Source organism: Amblyomma americanum, chromosome 8, assembly GCF_052857255.1.
Source record: "Amblyomma americanum isolate KBUSLIRL-KWMA chromosome 8, ASM5285725v1, whole genome shotgun sequence".
NCBI classification, from domain to species: domain Eukaryota; kingdom Metazoa; phylum Arthropoda; class Arachnida; order Ixodida; family Ixodidae; genus Amblyomma; species Amblyomma americanum.
In genome coordinates this window covers 41,093,550-41,118,030 of record NC_135504.1, presented here as the reverse complement: position 1 = coordinate 41,118,030, position 24,481 = coordinate 41,093,550, and the positions used below count along the sequence as shown (strand labels likewise).

The 24,481-nt window shown below is 43.9% G+C and overlaps 1 pseudogene; it reads left to right on the top strand.

The window, feature by feature from the left end:
- Positions 1-18,454: 18,454 nt before the first annotated feature.
- Positions 18,455-19,913, top strand: LOC144101455 (legumain pseudogene; annotated as a pseudogene).
- The last annotated feature ends 4,568 nt before the right edge of the window (positions 19,914-24,481 follow it).

Sequence of the window (24,481 nt, the reverse complement as noted above, 5' to 3'; positions counted from 1 at the left end):
GTGCTGTGTCTGTTCGTTAACTTCGCGCCAAGGCAGGCGGGACATACGCATACGTCGGCAGTACTGCGCGCTCTAACCCTACCTTCAATTAACCCTGTCCTTTGCCAGCTGCGGCCACCGCATCCAGCATGCTTCGTAATCTTATCCACCAACCTATTATTCGGCCGCCCACTGCTCCACTTGCCCTCTTTTGAAATTCATTCCGTTACCCTTAAGGACCAGTGGTTACCTTGCCTTCGATTAACATGTCCTGCCCAAATCCATTTCTGCCCATTGATTTCGACTAGGTTGTCATTAACCCGCATTTGTTCCCTTACCCACTCTGCCCGCTTCCGGTCTCTTAACGTTACACAGATTCTTTTTTTTTAATAGCTCGCTCCATTGTCCTTAAGTTAAGCTTAACCCTTGTCGTTAATCTCCACGTTTCTGCCCCGTAGGTGGGCGCCGATAAGATACAGCTGTTGTACACTTTTCTCTTGAGGGATATTGGTAAACTGCCAGTCATAACCTCGAGGGAACCTGCCAGATCCGCTCCACCCCATTTTTATTCTTCTAGTTCTTTGCCTCTCCTGATCCAGATCAGTGGTCTCTACCTGCGCTAATTGAACGTATTCTCTCACCACTCCCAGCACCTCACTACCAATTGTTAAGTGGTGTTCTCTTACTAGAATGTCGAACGTTATTTGGGTTTTCTGCATTTTAATTACAGGCCCACCATTCTGGTCCGCCTGACTAAGTTGAAAACTGTGATATTCTTTATTTCTCTCGCAGGAACTCATTGACTGTGTTTCCCGGATCATCTCCTGAGTGACCTAGCAAATTAATGTAATCAGCGAATCGTTGATTACTTGAGTATACTCGATTAACTCTTATCGCCAACTTTTTCCAATCCAGGCCTTGGGATGCCTCTTGCAAACAGGCGGTGGATGACAATGCAGAGGTCGTACATCTCTGCCTGACACTTTTCTTATTAAATTTTATTGCTTACTTTATAGAGGACTATGGTTGCTGTGCACCAGCTGTTTCTGGGCATAGCACGGACTAGACCGCCACCTTTGCAGGAGCTAGTTAAGGTGAGCTGTCGGTCTTTGATCCTAAATTCTCCGTCGTCTTGACACTGAAAGGAAGCAAAAGCGTCTGATGTCTGCGACCATCATTATATTTATAAGACCACAACCAAAACATATAAGGGTAGCATATGTTCATTATTGCTTCAACAGTTGAGTTTTTCCGGGCCAGTGGCATCAAGTATTATGCAGGTAAACTGCTGTCTAAAAAGCAATCAATTCGCTTCGTGTTATCGAAGAAGTGATCTGTTATATGAAGGCAGCGTGCTTTTGAATGATTGATTTCATTTGATTTATTTCCGTCAAATCGGCAGGGACTCGAACAAAAGTGAAAAGAAAAATAATTCACTTCACGAGGTTCAAAGCCCTGCGTACAAGGCATACAGCGGTTGTACAACATAATTACATATATAATGCTTAATTTTCAGGACAAACTTTATACATAAATAGATGTGCAAAGCCACTGCATGAACTGAAGCTAACCTAATAAAATAAGAATATAGCATTCTCATGTCGGAAGATTGCATAAGCATAATACATAATAATACCTAATAATAATAACAATAATTTAGTAAAATAGAGGATCGAAAAAAAGATAAATCTTCATTATACAATTCATAGTGAAGGTACCATCTTTACTATGACGCAAAAAAAATCTTCAACGTTGACATGCTAATATTTTATAAATTGATATTATGACTGTGCAGATAGTTAAGTAGCGATGGAAGGGAATACTCTAACATTTGACGGCTAAAATTTGTACGTAAAAAAAAGGAACCTTCCAAATTTCTGGCGACCGAGATGTCAACTTACCTTCTCTTAAACTTAAGTTTGCTTTGGATGGAATAAGGGCCTCCTCGCTATGAAGATCTTGTTTATATCTTCCGGCCAAGGTGAAAAAATAAAGGCTATGTATGGAAATCATTTGTAACTTCGTGAACAGGACTCTGGTGTGTGTATTTGGCTCAACACCTGCGATGAGTCGAGCGGCTTTTTTTTTGTAGAGTGTGAATTTGATTTAAATTTGTAAATTTAGTGTTACCCCAAATAAGAAAACAGTAGTTCACATTAGACATAAACAAAGAATTAAACAAATGAAGTTTAACAGCAGGAGGTAAGAAATATTTCGATTTAGCTAGTATACCCACTGTCCTTGAAATTCGAGAAATTACGTTATTTACATGGACATCCCAGAACATATGTTTAAGAATAAATACACCAAGAGTTTTAATTGTATCGACAACTTGTATTGTTGTGTGACCAATAGATAAACTGATACTTTGTGTCAATGTAGACCGTCTTGGGGTGAAAATACTGCCTTTGTGTTTTAGCCATTTAGTTGTAATGAATTTAGCGTGCTCGATAAATTTATATCGCTGAGAGTTCTCTTTTCACATTCTAGGCAATTATAATTATGACTACGAAACAACAAAGTTGCATCATCTGCATATATTATAAACTTTGCAACCGGGGTGCTATTTATGACATCATTAATATAAAAATTCAATAATAAAGGTCCCAATCACAATCAGCAGCACCGGCCTCTAGGCTACGTCCACTGGGCGACAAATGCCTCTCCAATCCATCTCGAATTATTCATGCTTGCCTACACTGCGGCCAGACTATGTCCGCAAACTTCCTAATCCCTTCGCTCCACCTGACTCTCCCTCACCCTGCTATATTCTTTCTCTCCTATCCTCGCCGTCACGTTACCCTATGTGGGAATCGCTTGTAATTTTTCTAGGTTACATTCCCTGACAATTTTTATTTCCTCCATCATTTATTTCGTGTCATCCTCATAAACACCAGCCTAACTACAGCGACTTAAGAACGAAGGCCTTTTCTATAGCGTTGCCATTATCCCAGCACTGCGTCACTGCGGCCACTTGATCCCCGCAAACCTTCTAATTTCCTCCGTCCACCTGACAATCTGACAGCCCCCTCAACGCTTGCCTTATCTTAAAATTCAGTGTATTGCACATAACGACCTTCGATCATCTTCTGGTAGCATTACTTCCCCCCTCGTGCCCATTCTTGACTTCAGCTAGGGTATCACTACCTCGCATTAGTACGCTGACCACTATGCTTCCTTCCTACCTCTTAATGATTTCCAGCGCTAGCTGCACTATTACTGATTTTTAAAAAATTTGGCTTCCATATTTTCACAGAATAGGTGAGCAAAGGGAAAGCAGGTGTTAATATAGTACACTCTCCTCTTGAGGCACTCTCGCAGGCGCCGTTTCTTGCACATACACTACCTACTCTAAGTGTATGTATTGTCTGCACCCCTCGAATGCTTCACTGCCTATTTTAAACTGCTCCTCCTTCCGAGAATGTTGGACCTTACTTTAAATTTCTGCACTTCAATTTTTAAGCCCACCGTTACGGTTTGCCTCTCTTGGTCATCAATTATACATTCCAGTTCGTCCTCTGAGTTACTTGGCAAGCCATTGTAATAAGCGAAAAGCTAATTGGTATCGTATTCTCCATACTAATTAAAACCGAGATGTTGTCAGTTGAAATCTCTCAATTACCTCCTGCAAACAATCGGATGCTTGTACCGGAGAGATCGAGCCTCCGTGCCTGACACCCTTTTTCACTGGGATTTTATCGCTTTCTCTATGTAGGACTACGGTGCTTGTGCAGCCTCTGGAGATACTTTCCCGTTATTTTACTTGCTGTAGCGTATATATTCAACCTTATCTTAGGGCGGCATTGTATGAGTATAGCAAGTGCGGCCACACGTACGCATGCATGTTCTCGAGTACTGCGTCAGCCGAAGATCGATGCCGACGTCTGGAAGTCTGTGACGGCCAGTGCCCTCGTAGACTGTTTACGGTATTATCCTCTTCAAAACTGCATCAGTGTCAACGTGCCCTCCGAATACAGCCTTCAATGGCAAACCTGAAACCACTGAAGCAACGTTACTCTCTGACATTTTACGTTGACTTTAAGGCGCGTATACGGCCATGTCGCTCCAGGCGATCTTTCTCTTGTGTCAAACACATCTACATTTTCGGGATTTCCAGTTAACTAAATGTTGCCAGTAGTGTTGTCGGTTGTACGAGTATCGTTAAATGCTCCATGCACATATAGTATAACGTGTTTTTTTTTTCCCGAGCCAAGATGTAGAACGATTGCAAATACTTTTGTGCCTTAAATAATTTTTTAGGATCAATTTTGTTTCTTGGTGCAAGTGAGGACTTATCTGCTCAAAGAAGAAGAGAAAATTATTTGCTGTTGCTTTTATATGCCAGGCTCTCGCCGAGCGTAAACCAAGACGGTCACAAATAGCTGCTGGATGCACAGAAAAGGAAGTTCTCCAAATGTTTGGTATTCGAAATGGAGAGGAGGGGCCCCAAAATAACAGTGAATACGATCCCTTCCTACATAACGAGATGCGGCAAACTCTGTAAATGCTTGAGAGCAACCCTTGCTGAAATAAATCTTTCTTCGCTTTACATTAAGCCAACAGAAAAGCTGTATCAAGAAAGTACCCCTAGGAAAAATGAAAGTCGGCGATTTGAGATATAAGTATGAGAGCTCATATGAAATTCACCACAGCGATCATGCCCAATATCATCTGGCCTGCGTTTCATCGGCGAAAGCAGTGAAACGGTGGAAGTGTATTTTTTATTAGGCTTCAAACGTGACTACTGAAAGGACACACCGATTATAAACTTTCCTTTTGAGGGGCGATACTAACGTTTTAAAGCTTGACAGCACCTGCGATATGCATATCAACCCTATCTCTCAGCTACGAGGACATTATTCTTTCGGTGAGATTTTTCTTCTTGGTACAAATCTGTTGTCGGCTGAGATATTGATACGGACATCTTTAAGACTGCCACGAAAAAAGCGGTTTGTCCTTCTTTTCCTCCGGTGGGTGGGTAGCTCACTTCTCCAGGCGTATATCTAGGTCGAAGTGTGCACATTGTACCTAGTTACAGCCGAAAATATGGTTACTAGGCCCTGGGAAAGTTACACAGTCTTTGTTTCACACACAATCTGTCATTCCCAGTCTTTCATGTTGTCTAACTACCTTAGTGATCAGAATACGGTTTTTGTAACCTTTAATTGTAATCATGACTGATATGCATGCATTGAACGACTCTAACAAACATTGTGTCATATATCAACTGTGCGCAATCCATGTCATGTGAGCACTCACAACACATAGAATGCACTTGAAATACCACTTTAATCACACAGCAATATCAGGCATAACAGATCACAAACACTCTAAGTAATGCAAAACAAGGATAAACAATGCCGACATAAGTAAAAAGCGCGAATGAAGGTGCCAGAAAGGAGCGCTGATCTGATAACTGACTTTTATTGAGCGTAACGAGCAAAATATATAGGAAGGCAGTGCCAGAAGTAATCATATGCAGTCAACGTCGAATTTTGTAGAGGGCCATAAAAGCTTTAAATGCTTAACAGGCTGATAAGTCTAAAAGACGATGAAATCTCAAAAGGGGTGGTAAAAAAACAATTATAATGTATGCTGAATGACTATACAACACTAAATTTCAGATGATGCGAAGAGCCATAAAAACCTACAAACGACATCTATTACAAGGTGACAAAGGTAAAACCGATAAAATATGGCAGAATGATTGGTAGAAGAAATATACACCGATTGTGACAACGTGTAGGTAAGAACGGTAATGACCTTAACGATAAGAACGCTAAGCAGTGCAAACTATGGCCACACAGTGGTAGCGCACCTAATTAGAATTATCCTAACTACACAAATCATCCGTCGTTTTTATTTTTTCGCTGCTTTCCGTAGTTGATTCGGTGAGCTTAACTGATCTGATGCTTATTTGCCAAGCCGTTGAAAGTTCGTATTGGTTTTCACATTTTAACTTCTAACATACAAGAGCGCAGTCCCCATATAGATGCACTTGCTCTCTGATTATCAATCAATCAAAGGAAGCTTTATTTCATAATTCAATTAAAATTTGTGCAAAATATTTGAACCGATAGCCTACATGCTCCGGTCCAATACAAAACAAGACATTTAGGCAACCGAATAAATATGTAAAGTAAAAGAATGAAAACAGCGAAATAAGACAGCAAAAGCATCCAGTGTCCGATCGCATGCAAAACAAGGCATTTGGACAAACGCATAAGGAAGCTACACACCAGCATTTCAACAAACTATACGCAGCGAATTCAGACAAAGTACAAAGAAACACAAATGTGCAATCACATCATTACTTGATTATGCAAGAAATATAATTTCGAAGACAGTTTAAAATTTCTGGCAAGCTTTATTTCCAGTGGCAATGTATTCCAGACTTTCGTCCCAATTAACTCAATTAATCTTTCGCCGTATGTGTTCTGATGGACCGGAAGATTAAAGTTACCGTTGGCAGCATGTCTTGTGTTGCGAACAGGCAAAGTGAATAAGCTCATCGGGAGTGGAGAGTTAGTTTTTACCATTGTAATGGGAACAACCGGCAGGAGTTGAAGCAGCGCCGCGAAGAGGTAGACGAAGTGCAGCTGGGATTTCGAGTGACGCCTGTGTCCGTCGTGTCGCCGTTCGACCAACGCCAACCGACCTGCGCTTCGAATGAACACCTTTACAATACGCAATTTATTAGAAGGGAGCTTTTGTAGTCGTGTAGAGCAGAAAATTTTAGTACTCGAATTTCTTCAAACCGATTGTTTCTTGGATGATGCAGTGAAGAAAATGTTATAATCCTTAGTACTCGCTTCTGCAAGAGTAGTAGAGGTGTGAGATAAGTCGAGTATGCGTGCCCCATGATTCGCTGCAATAACTCAGGTGACAATGAACGAATGAAAAGTACAAGCTGCGTAATATGTTGTGAGGAAAGTATTGTCTAGACTTAATAAGGACGTAGCAGCCACACGCAGCTTTATTACAAAAGCTGTTCCCTTGTATCTTCCAGTTAAGGCTGTTGTCAAAGATAACACCAAGATATTTAAATGAAGGAACTGATTCGATTACAAAACTGCTCAAAGAAATCCTAATTTGATTAAAATCCGGTATCTCCAGTAAATTTCCAGTATCTCATCCCGCATGGTAAACGACCGCTGTCTTTCCGCAATTATAGCTTCGGCATGGCGTTGGTCTTCTTCATATTAATTTCCATGCCTAGTGTCAGGCGTTTTTTCACTCTGGTATTGAATTATTGAAGGCATTCCATTACACCTGTTGCGTAAACTAACTATGACGTTTGTGATTTGCGTCGTTCTGGATGGGGAAGGGGGGGGGGGGGGGGGGGGGGTATTCCACTAAATCTTTTAAAAGAGAGACTCATATAACTCGCACAACATGAATAAGATCTCGCAAGAAACGCTTTCATATTAATCTCGTGTTTCACATACCAGCCTCATACTAATGTCATAATGTTCTCATTGGAATTTTCCCGCAGGGTAGGCATACTAGATGCAAATCAATATGGCTCCCAGTACGGTTCACAAAGCTTGTAGAGAGGGTGCGCGCTGGCGTGAAGCTGCCTTCCTTGCTCTAAGATAATACAGCACAAACTCTTATGCAGAGGTTTCCGGCCTTCGCTTAGAGCTGTCGTGAATGGTAGTGAAGCGCACCCCGAGGGATCCGTGGCAGAACTTGGTGTCAGTGCAGCTTCCTTGCCAAATAAACCAGGGATGACGATAGCTCGCGTTCGATTTTTAACCTCTCATAGCTTATGAAAACTTTACAGTTAAAGTAACCATTTCATATAAGAATAAGATTATCGACACATGTCTAATTTAATAGGTCAATTCCTTTGAGTACTGCCTGTGAGTATTGCCTTTACAGAACCTGAGAAAATAGTAATTAAAAGAGATGTTGCCTGGGTGACGTAGTCTGTGCATTGTTATTCGCAGAATGCTTTTACCGCTATAGCGTAAAGCTCCCGTTATAGAGAAAACCCAGCGTCCTCGGCGGGAGTCATCACAACCTGTCCACCGGATTGTGAGGAAACTGACCACCGTGGTAGGTGACAGCTCAAAACGCCAAGAGCAACCTTGGTCGCACAAGCACCACCGGTGACAGCACCTGCCATTGCCAGGCATCCGGGCAGTGGCGCATCGCTTAACCGCTGAACCACTGAGCCAGGAGTGATATGAAAACTCCCAGGGATCTGTGAATGCAAAGTCGAGAGTCACCAATTGCGCATGTATGGACACTCATCCGTTGACGTTATAGCGCCATACTCTAAATGTGGAGCTTAAGTGTCCGCTTCAGTTTTTTTTTATAGTTGTTAAGACAGCTACAACTGACAGAATTAGGTGTAAAAACGAGGAGACGCACCCCTCAAGCCCCAGTGATCATGTGATGTTACTGGCTAGTGCACAATGCTTTTTTCTCAGCCGACGCTGTGACTCAGTGGTTTTAGCGTTCTGCTGCTGATGCCAAGGTCTCAAGGTCGAATCCTAGCAGCGGTGGCTGCGTTTTGATGGAGGCGAAATGCAAAAGCGCCCGTGTGCTGTGCGATGTCAACGCAAGTTGAAAAACACCCCATTCTCTACTACGGCGTCCCTCATATGCGACGTGTCCCTTAGACGTTAAACTCGACAATTTTTTAACGTGCCAAGGGAACATCGTGAGCTATGACGCCCACCGTATTGGAAAGCTCTAAAATAACTTCGACCAAACTTTGTTCTTTACCATGCAAAAAGGTGCTTTGCATTTCACCTCCGTGCAGTTGTGCATGCTCCTTCTCAACTCTAACATAAACACTTTACTCAGCAGTCGAAGACCATAGATACTATACCGTCCTCCTAGTGGAAAACTGCAGGTATGAATAGCAGCAACTGAGTGGTGGCCCAGACACTTGGAACGCACTGGTAAATTCGAAGTTAATACGAGAAGAACCATGATCATTTGAGTGGCGGTGAGCCAGGAACAAGTGCGGACAGGTAAATAAGATACTGCAAGCACTAAAGTACGACCTATAGTATTGCCAAATAATCACATCACATTCAGATCACCAGGAAGTTAAGCAGGAACTTAACAACACGGCCGACCAATTCGTTTGGTTACGAGTAAAAAATTACGAAGTACACTTAAAACTACTTACGTGCTCTGAATGCGAAAGCGTTGTTTTTTAAAGTTTATTTCCTTTTATTTTTATATAATATATCTTTTCCTTTCTACTTGTTTGTTGCGTGCTCGCCTCGAAACCCGAATGTCTTGGGTTCAATTCCTCGCACCTTCGGAATAAATTTTATTTTTCTTTCAGAACACGGTGACGTAATCTGAGATTTTCGAGACCACTGCTGCTGGTCAGTGCCGACACAGGGTTTCGATGCCTATGAGCCGTACAATGCTCTGGTACTAAAAGTGTCACCTTCGACCATCCTGCCACTTAGAGCAACCTTGGCTCCGAAAAATATTTTTTCTCGAGCAGAAATTTTGTGAACTTTTTTCAAGTTACTGAAGCATCGTTAAGAGATGTGTCGTCAGAGCATAAAAAATGTCCATAAATTTTACTATGCTCTTTTTAAGCGCTGCTTCGAAGCCTCTGGAAAGATATTACAATGCGAAAAGTTTAATGATGCGCTCTTGAAGGTAACACTACTGAATAAAGTGCGAACAACAATTCAGTGGCAACGCCTAGTCTCCATGAACTTCGATGGATTATGAAGAGCCCCACGCGCCAGCTAAGAAGTCCTTGCTTGCGTGCAAGCGGGGCGACAACGTTCTGCGTTGGGCTGTTTCACCAGCTGTCTACATTGCTCGTTCGCTGCCTTGTATCTGTTTTTGTCGATAAGATGTTTTGCTCGTCACCTTACCGCCGTGCCCCTCAAGTTGCGCACAGCGAAGCAAAGATAAAGCCGACCACAAGGATCGGCAATTCGAGGTATAGTCCTTTTGCTTGTACCGGTGAGGATTTTGTTCGATGGTGTGGCTGGCGCCGAGCCTTACCGAGGAAAAATATTGATGTCGCGCCCGATGGGGTTATGAACAGCACCTGACCAGAATATCTGAAAAGATATTGTAGACAAACCTATAGTGGACAAAGCGAGAGGATAAAGAAAATGCTGAAATGCTTCCCAAACTTACGTACCGAGCAATAGAAATGATACTAGCAACATTAAGAGGAAGACTGGCTGGAGCATCACTCGGACGACTAGCACAAGTTGTGTTCATTTAAACTCATACTTTTGAGAGACAAGAAATGAACATGGGCAGTGCACACGACACGCTGAGAACATAACTAATTGCCCGTTTGTTTACACATTTGATTCCAAGAGACCAGAAATAGCATCTGCGCTGGTTGAGAGTTGAGGCAATGACGTGCTCGAGAAATTTGCCGACATAAATTAGATGAAAAAGCTAACCGCAAAGGATTATACGCCGGAATACACTATATTAATGCTCTTCTCTTCTTTGCATCAGCAAAAAGTAGTCAAAGATACGCAGCGAGACGAAGTAGGCAAGATTTAATGGACCTTCCCCATCCATAACGACGCAAATCACAAACGTCATAGTTCGTTTACGCAACAGATGTAATCGAATGCTTTCGATTATTCAATACCAGCATGAAAAAACGCCTGACACTAGGCAGGGAAATTAATATGAAGAAGACCAACGCCATGCCGAAGCTATAATTGCGGAAAGACAGCGGTGGTTTGCTATGCGTGATGAGATACTGGAAATATACTGGAGATACCGGATTTTAATCAAATTAGGATTACTTTGAGCAGTTTTGTAATCGAATCAGTTCCTTCATTTAAATATCTTGGTGTTATCTTTGACAACAGCCTTAACTGGAAGATACAGGGGAACAGCGTTTGTAATAAAGCTGCGTGTTGCTGCTACGTCCTTATTAAGTCTAGACAATACTTTCCTCGCAACATATTACGCAGCTTGTAATTTTCATTCGTTCATTGTCACCTGAGTTATTGCAGCGAATCATGGGGCACGCATACTCGACTTATCTCACACCTCTACTACTCTTGCAGAAGCGAGTACTAAGGATTATAACATTTTCTTCACTGCATCATCCAAGCAACAATCGGTTTGAAGAAATTCGAGTACTAAAATTTTCTGCTCTACACGACTACAAAAGCTCCCTTCTAATAAATTGCATATTGTAAAGGTGTTCATTCGAAGCGCAGGTCGGTTGACGTTGGTCGAACGGCGACACGACGGACACAGGCGTCACTCGAAATCCGAGCTGCACTTCGTCTACCTCTTCGCTGCGCTGCTTCAATTCCTGCTGGTCGGTCCCTTTACAATGTTAACAACTGCGCTGCTTCAATTCCTGCCGGTCGTTCCCTTTACAATGTTAACAACTAACTCTCCGCTCCCGATGAGCCTATTCACTTTACCTGTTCGCAACACAAGACATGCTGCCAACGGTAACTTTAATCTCCCGGTCCATCAGAACACATACGGCGAAAGATTAATTGAGTTAATTGGGACGAAAGTCTGGAATACATTGCCACTGGAAATAAAGCATGCCAGAAATTTTAAACTGTCTTGGAAATTACATTTCTTGAATAATCAAGGAATCATGTTATCTCGCTTTTGTGTTTCTGTGTTTTTATTTCGTCTGAATTCGCTGCGTATAGTTTGTTGAAATGCTGGTGTGTAGCTTCCTTATGCGTTTGCCTAAATGCCTTGTTTTGAATCCGAACGGACACTGGATGCTTTTGCTGTGTTATTTCGCTGTTTTCATTTTTTTACCTTACATATTTATTCGGTTGCCTAAATGTCTTGTTTTTTTATTGGACCGAACCATGTAGGCTATCGGTTCAAATATTTTGTACAAATTTTACATGAATTATGAAATAAAGCTTTTTTTGATTGATCGATATATAGAGAGCGAGTGCATCTATATGGGGACTGCGTCCTTGTACGCTAGGAGTTAAAATGAGAAAACCAATACGAACGTTCAACGGCTTGGCAAATAAGCATCAGTTAAGCTCACCGAATCAAGTATGGAACGCAGCGAAAAAAATAAAAACGGCGGTTGATTTGTGTAGTTAGGCTGATTTTAATTAGGTGCGCTAGCACTGTATTGCCGTAGTTGGCACTGCTTATCGTTTTCATCGTAAAGGTCATTACCGTTCTTAGCTACACGTTGTCACAATCGGTGTATATTTCTTCTACCAATCATTCTCTCATATTTTATCGGTTTTACCTCTGCCACCTTGTAATAGATGTCGTTTGTAGATTTTATGGCTCTTTACACCATGTAACAATTAGTGTTGTATAGTCATTCAGCGTACATTACTGTTGTTTTTTTTTACCGCCCCTTTTGTGATTTCATCGCCTTTTAGACTTGTAAGCCCGTTAAGCCTTTATAGCTTTATGGCAATCTACACCATTCGACGTTGACTGCATATGATTACCTCTGGCACTGCCTTCCTATATATTGTGCGCGTTTCGCTCAATAAAAGTCACTTATCAGTTCAGCGCTCCTTCCTGTCCCTCCTTCGTTTCGCCTTCGGCCACCTCCTTTCGCGCTTTTTGCTTATGTCGGCATTGTTTATCTTTGTTTTCCATTGCTTATAGTGGGTATGATTTGTTATGCGTGATATTGCTGTGTTATTAAAGTGGTATTTCAAGTGCATTCTATGTGTTGTAACTTTTCACATGACATGGATTGCGTACAGTTGATATATGATACAATGTTTCTAGAGTCGCTCAATGCATGCATATCACTCCTTATTACATTTAAAGGTTACAAAAACCGTATTCTGATCACTAAGGTAGTTAGACAACATGAAAGACTGGAAATGAGAGACTGTGTGTGAAACAAAGACTGTGTAACTTTCCCAGTGCCTAGTAACCATATTTTCAGCTGTGACTAGGTACAATTTGCACACTTCGACCTAGATATACACCTGGAGAAGTGAGCTACCCACCCACCGGAGGAAAAGAAGGACAAACGGCTTTTTTCGTTCCAGTCTTAAAGATGTCCGTATCAATATCTCAGCCGACAACGCATTTGTACGAAGAAAAAATCTCACCGAAAGAATAAAGTCCTCGTTGGTCAGAGAATGGGTTGATATGCCTATCGCAGGTACTGTCAAGCTTTAAAACGTTAGTATCGCCCCTCAAAAGGAAAGTTTATAATCGGTGTGTCCTTTCAGCACTCACGTTTGAAGCCTAATAAAAAGTACACTTCCACCATTTCATTGCTTTCACCGATAGAAACGCAAGCGAAATGATATTGAGCATGATCTCTGCGGTGAATTTCATATCAGCTCTCATACTTATACCTCTCAACGCGGACTTTCATTTTTCCTAGGGGTTCTTTCTTTATACAGCTTCTTTTTTTGGCTTAATGTAGAGCGAAGAAACAATTATTTCAGCAAAGGTTGCCTCTCAAGCATCTACAGAGTTTTCCGTATCTCGTTATGTAGGAAGTGACCGTATTCACACTTATTTTGGAGCCCCTCCTCTCCATTTCGAATACCAAACATTTTGAGAACTTCATTTTCTGTACATCCATCAGCCTTTTGTGACCGTCTTGGGTTACGCTCTGCAACAGCCTGGCATGTAAAAGCAACCCCAAATAGTGTTGTCTTCTTCTTTGAGCATATAAGTCCTCAGTTGCATCAGGAATCAAAATTGCTCCTAAAATATTGATTGAAGGCCGAAAAGCCTTTGCAATCGTTCTACATCTTGGCTCGAAAAAAAAACACGCTATACTATACGTGCATGGAGCATTTAACAATACTCGTACAACCGGCAACACTACTGGCAACATATAGTGAACTTGATATCTAGAAAATGTAGATATGCTTGACTCAAGAGAAAATTGCCACGAGCGACTTGGCCATATACGCGCCTTAAAGTCAACGTAAAATGTCAGAGAGTAAGGCTGCTTCAGTAGTTTCAGGTTTGCCATTGAAGGCTGTATTCGGAGGGCACGTTGACACTGATGCAGTTTTGAAGAGGATAATACCGTAAACAGTCTACGAGGGCACTGGCCGTCACAGACTTCCAGACGTCGGCATCGACCTTCGACCGACGCAGTACTCGAGAGCATGCATGCGTACATGTGGCCGCACTTGCTATACTCATACAATGCCACCCTTAGATAAGGTAGAATGTATATGCTCCAGCAAAGTAAGATAACGGCAAAGTATCTCTAGAGGCTTCACAAGCGCCGTAGTCCTATATAGAGAAAGTGATAAAATCCCAGTGAGGAAGGGTGTCAGGCACGGAGGTTCGATCTCTCCGGTACAAGCGGCCGAGTGTTTGCAGGAGGTGATTGAGAGATTTCAACTGAGAACATCTCGTGTTTAATTTGTATGGAGAATGCGAAAACAATTAGCGATTTGCTTTTTACAGGGGCTTGCCAAGTAACTCAGAGGACGAACTGTAAAGCATGATTGAGGACCTAGAGAGACAAACCGTAACGGTGGGTTTAAAATTTGTAACGGTGGGCTTGAAAATAGTGACGCCCAGCTTGCTGGGCTCTACTGTTGATCCGTCATAGTGGCTGCAGTTCAAGATGTGGACTCTTAGAGCACAAAACAAAAACATTAAGTACGGCCTTCATCACCTGCGCACGGGAAAGGGGAGATCAGCTATTAGTTTTTCGTGTTAGCATGTAGGCCACAATATGCCGCTCTTGCAATCAATTAATTATTCTAACATTCGATTCATTCGTCATTTGAGTAAGCCAACGTATTAGTGCAGGCTGGTCGTCGAATTTTCTGGGAATGGAGCCATGGCAAAAGCTAACTCTAAAGGCACACACATATGAATAAAGACCACAGTGATAGAAATTGAAGAAATCACGGGGGGATCTTCCTATTTTTTTAGTGGTATTGATAAATAAGAGCTTGGTAGGGTGAGATTATTTTACATGAAATATCACTGATACAAAGTAGAAGGAAAAACTTGCTGAGATTCAACCCTGATGAACATAATTTACAAATTGGAAGCGCGAAGCGGAGTCAATGGCAGCGTCCGCTACCAGCTTCCCCAGTCGCTGTTCACGCCGCCGCTTCTAAAGGCGAGTCTATCGTTCTTCTTCCATTTCTGCTTCAATCTTAGCACGTTTCCTTGCTCTATCCTTCTCCAACGTGCCCCGTTGACGTTCTTAATCAAAAGAATCGTCAGGTTCAATCAGTCGTCCCCGATACACAGCCGAAGCCTTGGTTACAGCACGCAACTCTTCAACGGTTATTTACGAAAGTCAAGCAACGTTTTCCTCTTTTTATCATCTCATCAGATGAACGGCGAGTCATGTGGTTCAGCGCAACTGCGAGGTGATCGGTGAGTCACGTTGCTCACCGCAGTTCCGAAGGCGAGCGAACGCCGCCGGCTACACGCGCCGCAGCTGCTCCGAGGGGCGGCGAGTCACATGGTATGACGTCACAACCCGGCTTGAAGGTCATTCTTCGGAGCCACATGACCTTGAGATTCCGCATAGAGAGGAGTAGAGCTTCCGCTCTAAATAAAACCGAAGTCGACACATTCCATTGTTCCCTTCGTTTTCGGTGACTTTTGGCTTTCTTCATGCACGTGTGTTCACCAGCTTTTCAATCCTTGTCGCTAGCTAGGTTAAGAAAGGCCTCGGTTCCGGCACTGTTCATGCTATAGGAAGCACCACAGTGTTCTCGCACGGGCGGTTCTCTGACGGTTGGAACACGTTCTACGCGGAATTCGCTGTATAAGAGGACGCTCCTACGGCCCCCGCCACGCTCGAGGGTGGCGCTGGTGAAGGCTCTCAAGGTCAAGTTACAAGTAAGATAAACATCTCCGAAAGTAGAAGGTTGGACAGTTGCTCTTTTAGCTCAACTACTACAGCAGAGCACGCGAAATTCGGAGGTCATGGAATCTGATACCTTCGGCCGGATGCGTTTATATTTTTGTCTGATTTGTAATCAATTATTCTGCTCTAACAAATGGTTACACTACTTAGTTCCCATTGATGAAGACCACTAATAAAAAAACTATAAGATCTCTACTCTGCTTTCCACTGTTTCATGGACTTGAGATTCTGATTGTTTGCACGAACCGTTTTATTCAATATCTTTGCTTATTGAAAGACCAGATTTCAGCTTCCGCTGGCGATTCTGCCCAGAATGAGGCATACATTTTCGGTCTGAATTTCTCATACGCAAAGTATTTACGCGGGTGCCATGAGGACCGCCGCATGTACACCCCAACTTACCGCAGACTAACTCGAGAAGAAGCTGCGGAAAATCGGTGACTACAAACAAGTATAACTTCCGCTCGCCTGCAAACCGGCATGTTCGTCACTGAACCGAAGGCCTTGCAACAAGCAACTTTTGCACAGGTCAAATACACTGCACCAAACGGCGTGGGAACATGCCAGCACTCCCAATCGTCGATCCGCAACTCCTCAAGGGCCTCGGGCCACCACCCGCTGACCCTGCATGCTCGATTACCGTGCGCGGGAAATTGCAGCGAGCGCTGAGGTTTTGTAATAGGAGGGTTGCCCTCGACTCAAAAATTGAATTTTTACTTTTCGTGTTTTTCACTGTGATCATGTTTTCTCGAACCGTCTAAGGAGAATATTGTTCAATACCGAGAATAAAAATAGTTTAGTTCGAAGCATGTTGTAAATAATTCAGTCGAGCCCACTTATAAGGAACCTGATGGTTACGCGGACAGCGTTCGTCGTATACGAAATTCGTAGTAAATGGGCTTTCTACATTACTGAAAAAAATACCAAGTCCCACAAAAGCGGCGCCTATTTTTTTTTCAAGTGAGTTATGTCTATCTCCTCCTTCGAGGCCAATCCTATCGTGGTACTTTCCATGCTCATGAGCGCGATCATGTTCTCGCGCCGAGGCCTTCGCTACCAACTATCTGATTTATGTATGCTATGTAGCTAAACGAAGTGGAAACCTGAACGGCAGCTGGTGGAAAGTCGGCCTTCTTAATCAGATCATAGCGGTCGGAGAATTCTGATACTTGGCCTACACTGTCTTCGTTACAGCATATTTCTCCGACATCAACATCCGTGCCAACGATGTTATCCTGCAGATGACATCCGACCAGCCGTCCATCAAAGACGCTTTGCTTCAAAAACACATGCCTCTGATCACATGTGCTTTTGGCATCATCGTTTGTCGTTCGTGGACCCATGCAGTCAAGAAGGCAGCCCAGCCCACGTGAGCACCGAACTTATCATACACACTGTCTGCGGTCGGCGCGTTCTCTGCACTCGGTAGCAGCAGAAAATTGGGAGAGACGCGATACTTGACCAACGGAGCCAGCAAGGAACTCAGTGTGCTCTAGTCGTTACCGTTGGTTGCTCCCCTACCGTGCTCAGTATCTTCGCTTACGGCGGTGCCCTCTCTCGTCGCTTTTGCTGACGCTAAGCCCAGTCGACACATGCGCAGGTTGAGCGACCTCATAGACCATCGTTGCGCGCTTGGCCGGCGGTCACCTGCGGTTTCAATGCCGCTTTTTTTTCACTTTAATTGCTTTTAAGGTTCGCCATGTTCTTTCTGTAGTGGTGTCATGGTGGGCTTTGAGACACTCTACGCTGTCTACGCTTGCTCGAAGCGCGGGTTTTTCTACTGCAAGGCAGAGTCTTCGGCGGCGCCTCCTCGTTCGCTATAACCGAGTGGCGCAGTCAGAGCAGTTCGTTGTATCCGAGATGCATTGACATCGCCCTGATACAAATTTTAACGGTAGCGACGCTCTTGTTTGTAACAAGCGAGTGTTCGTTTTATCTGTGGCTGGTATAAGTGGTCTCGAACGAAATTCTTTTAATTAAGCTCCGAAAAACGTAAGCCAAAGATTATAAAAATTTAAGACCTGAATGAACAGCATTTCGATTACTTAAGTAGCTGCACGTTTCTAGACGGAGATCAATAGAGTGTATATATTGGTTAGCATCAGAGACTATAACCCTTACCCACATCTCTTGCAGATATTATGTAGTCTGGGGAGCACTCGAGCAAGGCCTGCTCCTCAACAAAGAGCCCTATTTACGTGAAGGAGGAGCTGCTGCTGTGCCGACTGTGAAGATGTATGCGGTTTGTTTGGAACGCGTTATCGCTGCGTAGCCACTTGAATCCACGGATACTGTTAAGAAATTATCACTAAGCACTCAGCAGCGCATTCTGGTGCCAAGGAACTAAAATCCTGTGGTGTACATCGACATAGCGCTAGGAATAAAGGACTATTATTCGAACATTGTCGAAGAAAAACAGCGACACTCAGTACACTGGTGAGGTGGCGCCATGTCTTTAGGCTCTCATAAGCAGTCAGCAACTCGAGACGACCGCTCCGTCCTCGCAACGTGTCAATCGGTGGCCCTTTCCTAAAAGATAAGCGCAATCTCTTGCTCAAAGTGTACCGGCAAGCAGTGCAACGTGCATTATCTACATGCCCCTTCCTTTGAACGCGATAACCACATTACACGTGACGGCCCCTTTAAAAGAAATCTCTGGGCCTCCCAGTCTCCCGCAGGCAGAGCAGCCATGGACCTGTGGACACTCCTGGTCTCTTTTCTGTCATGGGCGTCTAATTTCGGCCCCTTACCGGAAAACTTCAATAATGCTGACGACCTCTTTGCGGCTAGCCCGAAGCGGTGGGCTATTCTTGTGGCTGGGTCTAAAACGTACAAAAACTATCGCCACCAAGCGGACGTCTGCCATGCGTACCAGGTACTGCACAGGCACGGTGTCCCGGACAGGCGCATCGTTGTGATGATGTACGATGACATCGCCAAGGATCCACAGAACCCGGACAAGAGGAGGTTGTACAACCGACCAGACGGACCGGATGTGTACAAGGGAGTTCCTAAGGACTACACGGAAGATCTGGTGACACCTTTTAACTTCCTCCAGATACTTCAGGGAAAGAAGATCAAAGGCGGTAGCAAAAAAGTCATCGCGAGCGGACCCAAGGACCACATCTTCATCTACTTCTCGGGCCACGGCACGACGGGCTTAGTCAGATTCCCCAATGGCGAAGCATTGTTCGCGACAGACTTTGTTAATGTGCTCCAGACAATGCACGCAGAAAAGAGATACGCCAAGATGACCATCTACGTTGAGGCTTGCAAATCCGGATCTATGTTTGCAAACCTCCTTCCCAATAACATCGACATCTATGCCACGACAGCGGCAAATCCTTTTGAGCCGTCGTACGCTTGCTACTGGGACGGAAACAGAGCGGCGTACTTGGGTAACAAGTACAGCACGAGCTGGATGGAAGATTCAGACGCGCAGGATCTAAAAACCAGGAGCCTGAACGAGCAGTACGAGTTTGTCAAAGCCGAAACTACAAGGAGCCATGTGATGCAGTATGGCGATGACGCGATGGGAGCCCTTAAAGTTGGTGACTTCCAGGGCGACAAGATAGTGAAACCATTCGTTTTTCCATTTTTCCCCTGCGGGGGCACTCCGGACTGTGATACAAACGTCGCCGTCCTGAAGCACCAAATAGCGGAGGCTACAGACCCGGTCAGGCGGATGTCTCTGCAAAAGAAGCTCAACCAGACTCTCGAGGAAAGGTACTTCGTAGAGATGAAAATCGCAAAGATCGCCAAGTACGTTGCCCAGGAGGGAGGAAATGCTACCAAAGCACTACTCTCCACCAGGAGAATTGTGACGAACTTTGACTGCTACAAAGGTGCCGTGCTCTACTTCAGCGAACGTTGTTCCAGCATTTATAAGCATACCTACGCACTCGAGCATCTACATGTCTTGGCCAACGCATGCGATTCCGGCTATACCCTGCCCGTGCTGACGGCTGCCATGGACAAGGCTTGCTCGCATGATGACGTTGCAGGCACAGCTTAAGGAAAAGCTATACGTATTCCTGCAGAAAGTTCTAGGGCCTTTAGAAAGTATAATTGCAAAACTCCGGCGGGTATAGAACAAGGAAATACAAACTGTTTTCTCATACTAATAATTGCATGTCTTTGTCAAAGTGGTGACTAGTGACAGGTTAGAAGTTGATATGTTTTTTTTTTCTGCGGCATTTTGTTGCTCTTTTGCTTGTTTGTATTCTTTATATTTAGAAGTGTTTGTGTGGAGTCTTCTGGATTGGGTCCAACTGCAATGACCGCGAGGCTGCTGTTGACATGTGTGCTCTGACCTCGACAGACGCGTGGCACAAACACAACCCTGCCACGCAAAAACAAACTGCGCGGAGCGGTTTCTGGCAGCCGCGATTTTTCGCCGCATTGAAGTGCACAATCTAGTTCTTCAAGTAACGCTAACAAGCGTTACTAACTACTCGCACCAGATTCGAAAGGTCGTATAGATTTCCGATGGAAGGTTCAACTAGCAGAATTATTTTAAGCGCAAGGCGGGGGTTTATTTAAAGGAACTGGGACAGCAGGAGCAGCGGCGAAAAAAGTCCGAGATCATCCGGGTCGATTACCAACACAAACGGCGACAGCGATGCTGCTGAAGCGCATCTTCATCACCGCTTTTTTCACCCATGTTCGTGTTCTTTAAAAAAGATATACAGAACGCATGTCTTTGTACAATGCGCTTATTATTTCAGTACGAGCATTAAATTTCCTACCAGAGAGAGCTTTTCATCCCACATAGTAGTCACTTGTTATAGTTCGTCACTTGCCTAACTGCAAAAAAAAATTGATACAAAAAAGGTAGGAAAACGTACTAAATTAACAGTAACATAATAACTAAACCAACCTTAGCCGACTGAACTTCCGCATCGAAACCGCTTTTAATTTGTCATAGTATCTTCCGTCATACTCTGCTTACATTGCTTGCGAATGCGAGGCTACCAGGGCACACAATCTAAGTACAGCGTGAAAAAGAGTAGTGTTTCGCATTATCAATCAGTAGTTTTTTTTTTCGGCACTGACGCATGTGTTCTATGCCATGGGCCGTATTGTTGAGTGCATGTTTTTCGATCGTTTCCACAAGAACAGCATTGCCAGTTACCGAGAAATGGCCAAACGCGGTTTCCAGGCCGACAGCCAACCTGACTGGCCAGTCATGCTCGTTCCAGTGGGGGCCCGTCGTAGGCTTTCTACCAGGTTAAGTGCTAGCTGGAAAGCGAGCCCGGTCCAAGCACACGCGCCGAAAGTAATGTCGACTTCATCCGTCAGGCGGCATCGGAAAGGGGCAGGTGCCACGCTGGCTCGCTTTAGAGACCAACCGGTCCCAGCGGAACTCTGCACACAAATTCAATAGCCGCTGTCATTTCGACTGCTTCACACTGCGCTTTTTATTAGGATTGTTCAATTTGATAAACAATTTTCTGTCAAGGCTTTAGGAAAGCTTCATTGGCGGCTGGGTATAAAATATTACTTTTGAATTTTGAGCATACAGTGGCTTGAAAATCGAGCTGAGCTCGAAGACATTGCGCAGTAGGACGTGTAGGTTGCTACCCGGCTACTGTTTAGCACTGGCGAACGGGGTTGTGGAGGGTGGCCGTGAATTCTCTAGCATTATTTTTGTGTTTGCTTTTGCGCACCCGGCTGTAATAATGGCCTAAATGTTGCCCGAGCAAAAGCTTAGGCTATACTTAAACTTTCTTCACTCGGTCCCCACAGAGCACTCAGTGTTGTGGTGACTGACCAGACAAAACCAGACAGGGCAGAAGAAAATTTACTCTGTGTGGACAGCTGGCAACAACACGAAAAGGCAGCAGGATGTGAAAAGTTGTACTAAAAAATTCAGGGGGCACTTTGTTGACCTAAAGTGCGTTGAGGCGAAAGCATTTAGAGCGGTGTTGCTGCTTGTGTCATTGGTGTGTGCTTCAGATGTTGATTAAGTACACAATTCGTTGTGAATATTAAATGCTGGAGACACTGGAAGGCATTTCGGAGGCATCCGTCTGATTCGACGCCTTTCCGCAAACGCTCTCCAGCGTCCTAGACAAGGAAAACTACATACACGCTGCATCAAAGCGTTCTTGGGCAGTCAATTTAGCGTGAAAACGATGCAAGACTCATACAAAGTACATCTCTACAGAAAACTATTTATGACCAGTTCATTCGTGTCCAAGGAGGAACAATCCACAGCCACGTGAGTGCGTACGGTGATATGAAAATAGCCAACGATTACGTCAGCGCATTTCAAGGCAGTGAGAATGCGAATCCAGTCAACCTTCCCGAGGTCGTGTGAGCGCCCACTTCTAACCGCGATCTTCCTGTCACCGCTCTGAAGAACAAACTGGACAAAGCCGGCGACCTGAACGTGGAGACGTCTTTAAGGTATAAGCTAAATAAAATTCTTCGGAAGAGATATTTTCTGGAGGCGAAAATGAACCCACTGCCTTGCTTGTAGCTCGAGAGAATGGCAAGTCGCTCCTCTCGGCCAAGAAGCCTCTCACAAATATTGACTGTTACGTAACGGCTGTGCAAGAGTTCAACAAACTGTGTTTCAACCTGGCTGAGAACCCCTACGCGTTGCATCAACTCCATGTCTTTGTCAACGTCTGCGAGCTTAGGTACAAGCCGGCGGAGATCATTAAGGCAATGAAGGTTGTGTGCACTCATTCTTCTGAAACGCGCATAGTCTAAGCGACCAGCGCCTTTTTTTGTCTGTACTGGGTTTTTCGTGCGCGATGCATAAAAATACGCAAAAATATTATCGCTACTTTTGTACCGTAGATATACATGTTTGCTTGTAAAACAGGATTGTGTACGGTAAAATGTTTTAGATTGCAGTGCATTCCCCTATGTGCGATTTTGCTTTGCAGTGTTTTTTTAGGTTTTGAATATGGAGTAGTAAGCTGAATGAATTTTTGTTTGGCATGTTATATTTCAGCAAGTGATTTTGTTTTGCCTTGAGCAAGGAATTAGTGAAAACTTTAGCTTATGGTAAATATATTTTATCATGTTCAAACAGGAGCATGAAAATAAATTGAATAAATTCTATACATGCTTCTTTGTTCTCCATCTGAGGCTGCTCTCTGCGGTAGTCACATACGCTGTGCGGAATGCCCATGTAGGGTAATCGTTCGGAGTGTGGGGAACGTGAAATAAGCGATGCTGTAAATCATTTGTCGAATTTCCCAACATTGGTATGCAGAACTTCTAGCTATGAAAGGCCACTCATTGTGTCTGACCAGAGGTGGGCGAATTCTCTGATCTTGAACATTCCTTCCTCACTCTCACTCTTGAATTCATGGCCCTCTCTCACCCCCGCCTTCGTTTTGAAAAATTATCCGGCACTCCCTCACCTTCACCCTGATGACGGAAAACTTGCTGGCCCTTCCTAGCCCTCGCCCACACAATGTCGACCCTCCCTCACCCTAACTAATAGTTGCTTTAAGACAAGAGTTATGTTTTTTTTTTGTCGGCAGCTTCCGGCGATATTGCGGAGCGTTGTCTTCATCAACTTCTATCTGCTCCATCCGGCGGCATTGCCCGCTGATCATCGCCTTCTACGAAGCACGAATCTGTGCTTTAGCACTGATTCGAATGTAGTAAACATTCTCTGTAATTTACAAAATTACAAAATTTGGCCACGCCCATTCCTGAAATTCGACTTCGGCCAATTTGGACAGTAGTCGATGTCCAACCATAACGGAGCATGTCCGACACGATGGCGGCCTCAAAATTTGGCCCGGGCCATTGCCAAAACGCTATCATTCAATATTTGAATATAACTGCGGTTAAACACTGCCGAACGCTTTTCTTCCGGTTCCTGAAATAACGACGCCGCAACTGCTATTGCTGCTGCTTATGATGATGACAGTTAAATATTAGTCAGTCAGTCTGTACCATAACATTCAGACCTCGCATGTTCCGATGAGATCCTTGAGAAACTTAAGAGAGGCACGCAAAATTCCATCCTAGATTATCAGTCTCATTATTTGGCGGTTATAACGTATAATACTTAGCTGCACGTCTGCCGGATGCGGCATGAAGGAAAATTAATTTCTTCAATAAAGTTAAGTTATTTCTTACATACCATCGCGTTTATTATTATAGTGGAATAAAAATAAAGAACGAAACGGCGGATGTACCTCAAAGGAGACCCACCAGCCGATGGCGTGGACTGCTTTCCATGACACGGCGGTTAATCCAATACATCCGTGGTTAATCCATTTTAATCTATCTCCCTGTGGTGCCCCGCTAGCAGGTTCAAGAGGATTAACCACGATCTCATGAGAGTCGGTCGGCGCCTTTTGTTGAAGGACCTCCCTTGAAGGGCATTTGCCGCTCCGGTTTCGAGTTGTGCCCGACTATAAGTAATACAAAAATGAAGTGGTAATGAACTAATCAGAAATTATTTCTCGCGAAGGCTGATCATTCTCGCCGGGAAATATGAAGCAAAATATATTTCCTAAAACCACTTTTACGCTCGCACTCCTTTCGCCGATGGAACTGCAAATCAATCGAGGTTCACAATGAAAACAGTAGTGAATTCCTTATGAGCCCACATGCCGGCGTCTCATTGCCGACTATCGTCATTTCTAGCGGTTCTGCTCCTATAAATTTGTCCTTGCTTACTGTAAAGCAGATTAATAATTTTTGCACAAT